The sequence below is a fragment of the Boleophthalmus pectinirostris genome, unplaced genomic scaffold (genome assembly GCF_026225935.1).
Source record: "Boleophthalmus pectinirostris isolate CB_2022bp ecotype Guang Dong unplaced genomic scaffold, ASM2622593v1 HiC_scaffold_23, whole genome shotgun sequence".
NCBI lineage: Eukaryota > Metazoa > Chordata > Actinopteri > Gobiiformes > Gobiidae > Boleophthalmus > Boleophthalmus pectinirostris.
The window spans coordinates 15,676,300-15,689,000 of NW_026571207.1; positions in this window are offsets into that span (position 1 = coordinate 15,676,300).

The window sequence follows — 12,701 nt, forward strand, 5'->3', positions numbered from 1 at the left end:
ATATATTTTATATTTTAACGCATAAATTGCACTGCCTTCCTTCATAGAACCTGTGTAAACTTGTTCTTGGACGCTGAGTTTGTCTTCTATTGTGTATTTTGGCGTTTAGGGAATGAAAGGTGGAACTTATTTTTCACATATTCCTTTTATTCTTTTGTGTTAAGTTTGTATTATAAAAAAAAAAAAAAAGTGCACTGCACTTAGTTGCAGTTCAGTTCTGTTGAAGTCAGATTAATGTGACCTATGTGTTCCCACTGCAAAAGATTCAAGTCAGATGTTTTTGAACACATGAAACTGGCCTGGGTCACATTCAAAAACATCTAATTTGACCTGTTCACACTTAAAATATCAGATCCAGGTCATACTTGGGTTAAAAAAAAACAAAAAATCCGATTGGATGTGCAGTTTGAACGTATCCTAAAGCTTCTGAAGTCTATCAGTCACTTTGACACACATTAAAGTCCAAAGTGCTGCAGCCCTTCTCTGATCGATGAGAGGATTCTGTAGGTAGTGTACGTGGGAAGGGCTGTCGACAGCACTGAAGAAAACGCACTCGGACAGAAATAATTGGACTGCAGTGTAGAGGGAGAAAGATCTTTTAGCTCAGAGTGGCCCCAAGGAGGATGTTGTAGCAGAAAGAATGATGAATACAAAGTGAAAGATTTGTCAGGTTTGAAAAGGGAGGTACGAGCGCAGTTTTGTTAACAGAAGCTTTTTATAACAATGTCGTTCTGGGAGTGTAAGGAAAATGTAAAATAGAAAGATGTTAGAAGATCTGGAAGCGTTCTCAGAGGAAGCCTGCAATTTCAACTTAAAAACTGTCAGCTGTGTTCTGTCACACATATATTCTCTCCCTCTTTTCCTCACTGTATATTTGTGGATTTGTGGACTAGTGCAAGTGGAGAAAAATATGCTTATAAAATGTGTTATTGTAAATACCGTAATTATTTTTGGCCAGGAAATGACATGAACAATGTACGAATGAATACTGAAGTTTGCAAAAGGCTATAAAGATATATATATATATATTTTTTTTAAAATTTACTTGTTATTATTAATTATTATTTCGTCAGCATACTCAGATATGGTTTAGTGATAGCCTCCTAGAGCAGTGAAGTCGTAATGGACAGTTAAAGAAGATACTTTATGGAAAAATCATAGGTAGTAGTAGTAGTAACAGTTTTACAAAATCAGTACTACTTCAAATAGTATCCTGGTAGTGTCAAGGTACATTAAAGAAGGAGTATTACACTTATTTGACATATTACCTGCTCACACATAACATACTGACATCACCATAGTTTGACTGTTTTGAAAATGTTATATTCACTAAAAACAACTTTTTTTTTTTTTTTTTTTCTTGCTCCAAGTCTCCCACATCCTCTTTTGAGCAGATCACAACACAATCAGCGTGCATTCTGCTAATGAAACATTACGTAACTTTTCTGGTGTTGGGTCCCCTCAAATGCTTTTCTCTATGGAGATGTTATTGCTTTATCTGGAATGTTTTACAGTATGGCATTAAACCTTTCTATCATCATGAAGACCAAATTAGACCAAGTTACACGTCAGATCTGTGGAGAGGCCATCCCGCTCACAGTCCGAATGCTGGATTTTCAATGTATTTTTGAGCTATAAAACCACTGTAATTCAATGCATGTAAGATAGAGCTGATTAATGTCACACTGTGGAACATTCCAGGCAGAGCAATGATGTCTCCAAAGAAACAATCAAGTGACAGACCCTCCACTATAAAAGTTACACAATGCACCTACGGGTGATTTGAATAGTGCCAGGAAGAGATTGCTTGATTACTCAAACATGAATGGGTGACAGCTTAAAAAACGTAAGGCATGTTTTTTGTTGAGGGAACAATGTTACAACATGACAGAAAGCTCCAAAAAGTAGATTTAGCATAATTCCCTCTCTTAAAAAAAGAAAAAAAATATATATTGTTTTTGAGGGGTTGTGTAGATCTGTAAGTCAACAAAATCATTTCAAGTTAGATCAGAGTCAGGTTGGCCCAGGGCAGCAGTATTTCTGTACTCGCTCACCAAACCAAACGTGATTCAATCTCAGCTACAAACAATCCATAATGTAATTGTGTCCTTGGGCAAGACATATCAGCCACCTTGCAGATGTATGAAGTGTGACTGAGAGACTGGTGGTGGTCTGAGGGGCCCATAGCGGTTCACAATAGCTACAGATGAAGCCAACCATAACAAATGTCTGTCAAGTTTGTAAAGCACAATTCAGATGGAAGTCATTATTTTTTAGAGTAGAGTGTGATCAGGGGCTGCCTCTCAAACACCTTTCTCTACTACATTCAGATGTCTGATGGCATGCCAGCTCCTGTCTGATTACTGAGTGCTGTGATTTCACGTCAAGAGCTCTAGAGTATTTTCCTTAGTACAGAATGTGATGAACAGTGTAGTGAGCTTCTTCTAGTTAAATGTATCTGATTTTAACTCAAACTGTAACTGTAGTGAAGGGCACAGGTAAAGTTATGTGTAGTGTGGATTCCTCTGGATAGATTGCACTAGAGAGAGAGAAAAAAAAAAAAGATCTGTATTGTCTTACAGTCGAGGCTTGAGCGCTATGAATTTTTCACCTACGCCCTATCTCTGTCAACTTCTGTGTATGTACTTGTGATTATAAAAAAAAAAAAAAAAATCTGACTCCGTGTTGTACATGTGAGGTTACAAAATTGCACGTAGCAGTATTTCATCTATAATACACTGTGATTTAAAATCTACTGCTTTTTATGGTAAAATGCCAGAATGAGTAGGTAGAGTCTCTCAGTTCTGAAGTTTTCAACAGGAGGTCAGTGGACCATTATCTATTAATTAGCTCCTTCAGAGGAATATTGCAGTTGATGATTAACAAAATGTAAAATAATTATCCATATGCACTACCAAAAGTTAGCCTGATTCATCAGCCGGTTTCACTTTGTGAAAACCATCTAACCTCGCAGCATTAGGATTCATTTGCTTGACGATAAGCGGGTACTTTTTTATTTAACCAATAGCTGCTATTTGGTCGTGGTGCATGTAATGCGCCGGGACACTCAGTGATGCCCAAGTAATTGCCAGCACAACAGCAAACAAAGCAGAGTGTGAACATGTCTGTCAACGATCATTGTCATTTCTGCGAGGTGAACTTGTGGGTTAAAGGTTGAAAAAAATGTGATGTTTGTATTTGACAAGGGAGTCCAAAGAAGGATAGCGTATGCAGTCTGCTATCGCAACTCAGGTTGGTTCAGCTCTTTGCTGATTGGCCGGTGTGCGGTCGACAACTTCCGAGTTCTTGCAAACCGTCTAGTGTATTCTGATTCCTGACCTAGTCGCTAGAGAGAAATTAAATTGAGCGTAGGCTGACTAGCCAAAAGTCAAAAGTTTGGACATACCTTATTTCAAAGTATTTTTTCCTTTAAGTTTTACCATTTTATACATTTTATATACATACAGAAGACATCAAATATATGAAGCAAGATATGTGAAATTATGCATAAATGAAAAAAAGTTAAATAACTGAATTAATTATTTATTTTGTATAATCTCAAAATAGGCACCCTTTGCTTTGTTGACAGCACTGCAAACACTTGGTTTTCTTGATTCACATGAAATGGTTTTGCCATGACCATATAGCAACAACTAGCAACAACTAGCGCACACTAACATACTTTATTGTCCATGTTGTTAAGGTTGTTATTTCAAGTACACCTGCATTACTGCGGCTATAAACTTCATGGTCCCATATCCAAAGCGAGACTCTTATTCTGTGATTTTTCTGGGATCTCTTATTTATTTATTTAACAACTTAAAATGGTTTAATGGATTTAATTCTATGGGTCTTGTATAAGGAAACTCCCCAGAGTCACCCATGGCTTATAGAAGGGGCCCTGGACACAAAAAATACATACACTCTCCTCTATTTCTTTCTTGCAGTACTAACCAGCGTAACAACTTCGATGATTGATGATAGGATTGTCTAGATCTACACCAGAAAGTGCTGTGGCAGTGAGAGCAGAACAAAAAGAGAGAACAGAGCTGAAGTACATACTGCTGACTGTGGACAGCAACACCATATCTTCAAATGCACTGTTTAATTTGCCATTAAGAAGTAATGCGTGGCTTTTGTGTGAGCTTAAATGAATCGCTGCTCTTGAAAGTTGACTTTGCTGAATAGGACGTCCTTTTGACCAAAAATGTGTTTGTGAGCTGTTCTGAGCCTCACAATGATCCTGGTCAGCATTTATGTGAAAGTGACGCATTGCCACTTTGACGAACATTTCACAGCCAATCTACAGGGGTGGGCTTGGGTGAGAAAGAGGGGGGTGTCACAGCTGCAGTGGACAAGTGGATAGCTCCTCTGAGATCAGCTTTATGTAGGTCTGTGTGGGCTTGTTGGGGACTTGCTTGTGCTCATGAATATTGTCAGGCTCGTAGCATAATAACCTAAAATCATATTTTGACCTAAATGAGTCTCATCCTAAATGATAAAATGGTAAATGGGTTGCCTGACCAGCCAGTCCCTCCTATATTCCTTTCGAGTGCAGAAGAGTCTTAGCCAGGCTGGAGCCATCTAATGCCCCTTTTCAATTTCATTTCTCTCCAGTGACTGGGTCAGGAGTTGGAATAAACTAGACGGTTTGCAAGAACTCCAGTAGTTTGAGTCCGGGCACCAACCAATCAGCGAAGAGCCATATATTCTATGTTGGCAAAGGCTCCCAAGATCAAGGATTTAAAGTCGGAACAAAGAGAATGTTTGGTGAAGGGTAAAGGCGATATTGCCATTCTTCCTATGGGGTTTGAGAAAAACTTAATATACCATTTAGCCCCATTGCGGCACATTACATACGTCACAACCAACCAGCAGTGATTGGCTAAATAAAAAAGTACCCGCTTACTGTCGAGTGAACGAATCCTAATGCTGCGAGGTCAGACGGTTTCAGAAGAGTCGGTCCATTAAGTGTGTTGAACAGCCATACTAACTTAATACAGTCCAATCATTCAATGAGAGAGGAACTTGAGGAACCTGACCCACACATCTTTGTAAATTTTGTCAAAAGGTGTGGTTCTGTCAGTCCAGGTAAAGTAAAGATTTTCTGTACTGACCATTGGTGTGTGGTCCTCTGCTTCAAATATGTTTCAGTATGTGGCCTTCGGTGAAAAAGTTTGGACATCCGTGGTGTAAAGTGTAGCAAATGTATAGATGTTCAAGTCACTCAAAGCTTTTTATATCAAGGAACCACTCACCCATTCACACACACATATTCATACACCAGTGTAAGCAGACATTAAGGGCAATATGCGTGTCTTGCCCAAGGACACAACAACAGTATTCATCTGCTACTCTCCAAACGCTACTGCATCTGTAGGTGTCAATTGTCAATAGCTCTGTCCTCAGCCAATAAGAACAGCTTTTACATCCAAAAAACATTGATTCCCTGCCACGTTCAACTACCTGTTGTCTCCATTATGAACTCTCTGTGGCAGGATCATCCATGAAATATTCAAAACCACAGATAGCATTGATTTTAGTTTGGTCTTTTAATGTTGTTTCTCATTTACATCAAGCCAGAGTGAATAAGATATCTTGAGCAGATCTATTAGAAGGATGCTGAACAGGGGAGAGTTCAGTTAAGGGGTATGAGCAGTGGGACTCAGTGCAATAAAAGGGTATGTGCACGGCAGATTCAGCAGGTCTTTTGTCACTTTCCAGCCTAACGAACAGTTTTAAAATAACTAAATACATAGGATGCAGTTGAGCAAGACACACGCACATGCTACATCACACATTCTATAAGGTTTGTTGGTTTGCTTTGTTGATTTATTCATATATTCTTGTTCCTTCTGTACACTTTTATCAAGATTACATTGTACTCTATATTTGATCAGACCTTCTCAGAACTACCCAGAATGCAAACAGAACCTTATGAGTTTAAGGGATAAATTTCAGACATGTGGGTGTAACTAATATAGAGCCAGTTCATTGTAATGAGGAGTAAAAGAATCACAATGAATAGTAACAATACAGAATACCTCCATTAATTGAAGACATGTGAAATCACAGAACGCAGCATTTTATTAAAGGTCATATCTTACACTAAATTGACTCTTGTGAGCTTTTAACCCTGATATAAAACTTTTACTTCATCAAAAACATACCTAGAGTTGAGTTTGGTTTCATCCACACATGTTTGAGTTAACCTTTATTACTAGTCTGTCTACATCTCTGAAGCTTAAAATGCTCTGTTCCACCTTATGATGTCATGAAGCAGTAGTTTTCAAGTTAACAGCTACATTTTACATTTTTGGTTCAGTAGAGATTGGCAATTTCAGGGCCGAAATCATCCAAATTATTCTCGTGAAGGTGTATGGAGTTTAAAAACACAGTGGAGCATTCCTGTATTACGACGTGACATCACACGGTGGCACAGAGTGTTTTCTGTTCTGAACTATGATACTATAAATATGCAGAATTTCTTTGGAACAGTAAACATTCTGACACAGATCAGAAAATGGAGTAAAATGGGCCCTTTCAAGGTGTCTGTAGGAGATCCAATATTATGTGCTTCCCAAAGATATAACTTACTGCAAGTATTATGTTCTAACAGATCTGAAGCCCAATTAGATGACCACTTGCAGGATATTATTAATATTTTGCAGCTGATGCCATCAACATTACCTGGGAGTGTGATGCTAACAAGAGGCACTGCTCTGTCAGAAGCTCTGTTAGACTTTAATCTAATCTTCATTTTAACACTAAACAGAAAGAGCTGAAAGAGTTAGTTGGAACAACAACAGGTGAGATGATTTGCGATGCTCAAACATTTAAACAAGACCATGGAAGTTTTTGTCACTCTGGATCTGATGCAAAAGACTGGATTATTTGCATTTTGTCTGAGATGATGAAATTATTGATCTTTTAACGGCTTGAGCTAAGGTAAGAAGCTAACTATTATTTGGAACAGGGCAGGTAGTGGGTTAAATATGTCCATTTATGTATACAGTCTATAGTGCAAACAAATATGGCTTGAAAGCAATTGTATCCAAAACTTGAGCTGTCCAAAACACATGAATGATGATCTTTTATTGCTTGATACACTGCAGGGAGTAACAGGATGCAGAGGATAACTCTGCTCTCCCTAAAAATAACCCCAAACTCTCTTCCTTTTTTACACCTCCATGTGGCATGTGTGGACCTCCTCTTGATCATCAGTTAAAACTTTGTTCACACCCACACATGCCCACAGACACAACACACACACGTGCAAACTAACACTCACACACCAACAGTCAGACTAATGTGCTTCCTCCTGGCATGTCTCTGTGACCTCATCTTACTTTGTCACATCTTTGTCACTTTTAATTATGTCCTTTTTGGTGCAGCACAACAATGCTCTAAAGAACACCTCTTCTGTGAGATAATTTTACAACTGTACACATTTCTGAGAACATTAAATGGTGAGAAAAACACATTTGCCAAACAACAATGTATCCAATATAAATTATGGCACAACAGTGAGATTCTGGGGTACCACAGGGACTTTCTGTGTGGAGTTTGCATGTTCTACCCTTGCCTGAGTAGGTTTCCTCTGGTTTCTCCAACCACTAAAAACATGTCCAAAACACTTTGGGGCCAGGAATCCCCTGAAAAAAAGATTGTTCCTCTCAGTGACTATCCTGGTAAATAAAAAAATAATTCAGCACCCATCCAGAGTAGAGGTGCATTGATCCAGCCTTTTCAGTTCCAATACCAATTCTGATACTAGATTTACGTATCTGCCAAGTGATTTATTTTACACAAAAATAAAATAAGACAAAACTGATCCAGCTGTTATTTATCTCTCAAGTAACGACAGAACCTTGTTATATAAATTAAAATTCTAACTTTCTGGCCTAACTATGAGCAGCAAATTGTCTTATCGAATGAATTTATATCCCCAACCCGGATATCGGCTTAACCCATATCAGATCCGGCAACTTTGTCAGCACTGGCACTGATATCTGATACCAGTATTGGATCAGGGCATCCCTAATCCAGAGGTCGTTCCATACTGAAGCCAGAAACCATATTGTAAACTGCCTGACTCAGCTTCACCGCTGTTAAGTACCTGATTAGCATTAGCTTGGCTTGATCTCTCAGTTGACCGAGGTATGAGGACTCCTGTATACAGCAGCCAAGTTGTACCATGATTCCCGTTCAGAGAAATTCTCTTTTCACAAAAAAATCACTTTGTGCAGCTACTATATAACAGAGTGTACTGAAACATAAGGCACTCCAGTTCATGTTTACAGTTTACCGTCCACCTTCATCTTACAGTCATGTCCCTATGAGAAAAAAATACATTTGGAGACAATGGCCTTTGAAGTTGCAATATCCCATATTTTATGATCCATCTGCTGTTCACACACATGTTCCCGTGCGGTCCGAGGACAACAACACACACAAACACACTGTATTAACCATAGATTCCTTTTAATAGTCTTTAATTCTGTTAAGTTATAACCAAGTTGCATCATGGGAACACTCTGTACATCAGTTCAAACACGTGAAGGCTGCTGGAGACTGCATGCTGAGTTGATGAGTTCATTCACAATGTTAATTAGCTGTTAAACGTCTTTACTGCCCTGATTTCCACTCTGTATTCTGTAATCTACATCTGGTTCTGTCTCATAAAGCAGGAGAGCAGTTAGAGATGGACTGCTGTTTTATATTGGTCATGAAACGGAACAGGGGGCTCAATCACTGCTGCACACTTTAATATGGTAATAGACAATGCACCTGTATCATTATTCATGAGTATAAAATGTTTTAACTGCTCTTTCTACATCAACAACGCACTGGATTTGGTCATAAATACTGCCAATGTAATCAGTGTATCTATTGTAACCATAGTATTACAGATTGTAATAAACAACATTGCTATAAACAAAACAAAGTAGGGACAACCTTGCTTCAGTCAATACAAGTACATAACCTCATATAAAACAGAAATCTTCAAACACCTACATACATGCATTTTTCTCTGTTAGACAAGATAGATTTTTCCATACACAAGATTTTCATAATTTTCCCCTTGGGTTGTCAAAAATATTGAAAATCAGACACTACTTCTATTGTCTAAATAAAGACTGTTTTTGTTTTATTATCATCATTAATATTTTGTTGATGCCTAAATAATATGCATAACTCTTTATTTGAATACTTTACTACGAAAAGACACAGCACAAAACATAATTACACAGTTGCCTTATCCACTTCGGAGGAAAAATAGGTTTGTGAATGCCATTGTAGTCATTTTAAATAATAAAACAAATCAAAATCAGCTCTCCATATTGCAGAGCTTATTGGTCACCATTTCTTTTCACAGCGTTTGAGATTTTCATTTTGTGACAACACTATTTTCTGCAAAACCTTGTAAATATGACCTAGAAATAGATGTGGTCTTACATACAAGAACATATAGCATTCCTCTTATAGCGTACAATAAAAACTCAAACACAGACCGAATGGTTGAAGCCCGGCCGAGCAGAAAAACACTCCATCTGTCCTTGTCTCATAGTGAACGAGAAAGAGCCTCTGCTGAACAAAAACAGCCATTATAATCCTTTGTAAACTCATTATAGGGTTTATTTTATATTAGTGAGAGGAAAATCAGATATAATTCTATAAGTTTGGCATGTTTGGTGATTTTTTGTTGAAATTTTGGAAAAAGTTGGGCAAAAACTGCTTTCCTCTTATTGTACTCACATACATTTCAGTGTAAGAAGGTGGATATATATACACACATAACTGCTGTTGAGGAAAATAACCCTTTTCCTTGTGTGTTCGTTAGTTTCTGCTCAGACAAAAAAAAAATTCCCATGCAGAGACTGAATATTTTCACCTATACAATGCAAACTATAGTGGGAGGCGACCATGGTTTAGACTTAGTGCCTCTTCGTTGGTGCACAGGCCAGCGAGGCCTCTTGGCACGTTGCACAATCTGATCTGATTGTGACAAGGATCCCCCAGATTCATCTCACTCCACTTAACTTTATTTTAATGGTTCACTAAGTAACTGCATTTATCCAGTTCAATCATAGATCTGTTTACTGCCTTGAAAAATATGCATTCTTACATTGTGTGGACTTGCCTCTCCACAAATCTGACCTGCGTGTCTCCATGGTGATAGATAAATTTAGTACTATATTGTGGAAACATTCTAGGCAAAACAGTAATATTTTCATGGAGACAAACCCTCCACCAGAAAAGTTACACAGTGCACCTTTAAACTGGACAGTGGTGGAAGAAGTGCTCAATTTTGTTACTTAAGTAAAAGCACAGATACCAGAGCAAAGAAAATTCTCAAGTGAAAGTAAAAGTATCACATGAAAAATCTACTCAAGTAAAAGTATTTAAGTACTTGTTTAAAAATGTATTGAAAGAGTAAAATGTAAAAGTATTTTGTGCTGATTTTCAGATCTATTAATTCAATTCAGATTCAAAAACTTTTATTGTCAATTCTTCATACGAAACATATGAATCAAAATTGTGTTTTTCACTCCCTAGTGAATAAATAAATACTAATAAATGGAAAAGTCCAAGTGTTCTTCCAGTGTGTTCTCTAAGCTTCAAATGTAGTAATTTTGATAAATATTTGTGCTGAAACAGAACCAATTAAATAGCTAGAATTAGAATAGAATAGACTTCTTTTTTGGTTTGTTTTGTTGTTGTTGTTGTTGTTGTTGTTTTTACTGTAGTGGAATAGAAAGTGCAGATACCTAATCTCAAATGTAGTGAAAAGTAAAAGTAAAAATTATCTACTTTAAAATTAATATAAAGTGAAGTACAGATACCTAAAATTATACTTAAGTACTTCACAGCTTTTACTTTGTTATACTCCACAGAAAACAGCTGTATAAAATATCTGTATTAAATAGCTGATGCAATTTTTATTTTTTTGAGAAGTTCCCTCCTATGTATTGAATCTTTTGTATAGACCAGAGCTTTATTTCTTCATTCTGACAAGCTCTCGTTTGCTTCTTCTCCTCCCTCTGCCCTCGTGCACACATCAGTTCGTCAGTTCTTATGAAAAGTTGACAGAGGATTACTTCAGTCTGACTCCGCTATGCCCCTCTTTCAGTTTGATCCAGCCCACACAGCTTCTTCTCCTGGACTCTGCTGGGGCTGCTAAGTGGGGAAGAAGGCACTGTACTGTCTTAAAAATGTGGAAAACAGAACTAGTACGTGAAAATGACTCTTGTGTAGTTTTAGCCATGTTATAATGTTGTTACCTCCTCAAAAACATACCTGGAGTGGTGTTTTGTTTCATTTGCATGTTTGAGTAATCCTGCATTATTAGTCTGTCTACATCTCCAAAGCTTAAAATGCTCTGTACCACCTTGTGATGTCATGAAATGGTCGTTTTCAAGTTAACAGCTACCTTTTACCTTTTGTTCTGTAGAGATGGGCAGTTCCAGGTTGAAATTATCCAAATAATTCTAGTGAAAGTGTGTGGAGTTTAAGAACACACTTCCTGTATTACCGCATGACATCACAAGGTGGAAGGTGGAGGTGGAGTGTTTTCAGTTTGAGCGAAGAACTCAGCCTAAATATATAGGGTTTGTGTGTTAAACATGTGTGAAAGAAATAAAACATAATGCCGGGGATGTTTGTGATGAGGAAACATTAGAGATCAGAAAATAACATGGGCCCTTTCAAAATTTGCAGTGGTCCAAAGTTATTCACAACTTTCACAAGCCATAGTGGAGTTTTCTGTCACTAACAACAAGCATGCTAGCAGACCACTTCCTGCTTCCCTGAGGAGACAACAATTATATTGCTATGATAATTAAACGCAGGCAGCGCACAGTGATCTCATTTTGACCACAAGAGCTGTTTCTAAGGCATATCTGTAGTGGAGCAAAATTAAATGTTGCTCTACTACATGGAAAACTATCAGGTACAGCCACTTAAATTTGAACTTGGCAATGATATCTCAAAGCCGTACGCTTTCTGATTTATAGAGGAGAGAATCTGATGTTCTGGACTGGAGTGCTGAGAATTGTGTTTAAACATTACTCAAAATGTGCACAGCACAAAGTAAAACTGGAGTTACTTGGAGCTCCCGAATAAACTCAGTTCTTTTCCTTTTTGCCTAGCTCTGTTGCTGAGTTCTGTAGTAAATAAGAAACACAAGTCCTCCATATTGTGTTCCTAGTCTTTTTCAGTAGAATGACTCATCATGTTGTTGTTGTTTCTTTCTTTTTTTAAGGCGCACTATCATTGAATGGTCTATTTTCAAACTTTTTTCACATATAAACCTCAAAGGACTATAAGGCGCATTAAACAAAACACAACAGTTAGATAACTCAGTCAAACTTTATTTAACGTGTTCATTATAACTCTCAACTTTGTTCAACTGTAATGCGTAAAAAAAAAAACAAAAAAAAAACTGTTTGAGACCGCTAAATTGTTAGTGTAACTCATAATTGGTCAAATAGTTGGGTGATTAAGGCATCCAGCACGCCCACATCCCTCTCGTCATTATCCGAGTCAGTGTTGTTACTGTTACCTGGCAGTTCAGTGATGATTCTGGTCTTGGTGAAAGCTCAGACCACAGTTGATACTGATCCTTAACCCAGCCATCCACGATCCATTGGCAGATCGTGGCGTAAGTCGCTCAGCGCTGTCTCCCTGTCTTGGTGAAT